The sequence below is a fragment of the Sinocyclocheilus rhinocerous genome, unplaced genomic scaffold (assembly GCF_001515625.1).
Source record: "Sinocyclocheilus rhinocerous isolate Xijiao unplaced genomic scaffold, SAMN03320098_v1.1 scaffold853, whole genome shotgun sequence".
Taxonomy (NCBI): Eukaryota; Metazoa; Chordata; class Actinopteri; order Cypriniformes; family Cyprinidae; genus Sinocyclocheilus; species Sinocyclocheilus rhinocerous.
In genome coordinates, this window is record NW_015627738.1 from 565,106 (window position 1) to 566,351 (window position 1,246).

Genomic DNA, 1,246 nt, shown 5'->3' on the forward strand with positions numbered 1-1,246 from the left:
TTTAACCCAACGGTTGGGTTAGTCCATATTTGACCCAAAGTTGGGTTGAAACAACCCAGCATTTTTTAGAGTGTATGCACAAAAAAACCCCACAAACATTACATTTTCATGTTCCATGTTCAAAACAAGTTCTACTGACAGCATCAGAAAATCATTAGAAAATGATTTGAACTCATGGCCAACAAGTACCCAGCTAACAGGGTACGTTCTCAGAACATTCTGGCCAGGTTCTCTCAATGTTATGAACTGTAACGTTAATAGAACGTTCATTCAAAGTTATCTGGTCTTTAATGATGTCCTCAAAACCTTAGCACAAAAACGTTATTTATGGAACGGTTTTCTGAAACATTTTAGTTGGATATTTTAAATGGTCTAGAGAACATTTAAAAGTAACATTTCCATAATGTTTGCAAAACAATAAAATAGAACGTTCTTCTTAATGTTGTCTTTAACATTCACATAACCAAGAAAAAATCTTTTTTTTTTTTTTTTACATTTAAAAAACTAGACGTTTTGAATGCTCAGAGAACATTCAGAAATAATGTTTTCATAAATTAATGGGAGCATTAGCAAAACATTCTATATTTTTGTTGGGTATCATTTACAGTAATGCACTTACAATGGAAGTCTATGAGATGAGGCATTGCACTGGAAAAAAACAAAAACTTGCAAAAATTGCTTACTAACCTTGTCTGTGCAATGCTATAATCAACATGTCATCTTCTGACCATGTGAAACCAGTAAACCCAGTAACTTTTACATTGCATTATGATGATTAAGATTTTACCGCTTAAATGAAACACATTATTGGTGCAACAAAAATGTCACACATCTCTGCTTTTAAACACTACACTGACTTCCATTGTAAACGTACTGTTGTTTTTACAAACGGAGAGATGAGATTAAATCATTTTCTGCGGTGACTGACAACATGCCACACATCCTGTCCATACAGCTTAACTTTGTTTTGAACCCAAAACTTCTGTTATATTTAACAGAACATTTAACTTAAAGGAACAGTTCACCCAAAAATGAAAATCAGCTGACAATTTACTCACCCTCAGGACATCCAAGATGTAGATGAGTTTGTTTCTTCATCAGATTTGGAGAAATGTAGCATTCCATCACTTGCTCTGCAGTGGATGCTCTGCAGTGAATGGGTGCCGTCAGAATGAGAGTCCAAACAGCTGATAAAAACATCACAATAATCCACAAGTAATCCACACCACTCCAGTCCATCAGTTAA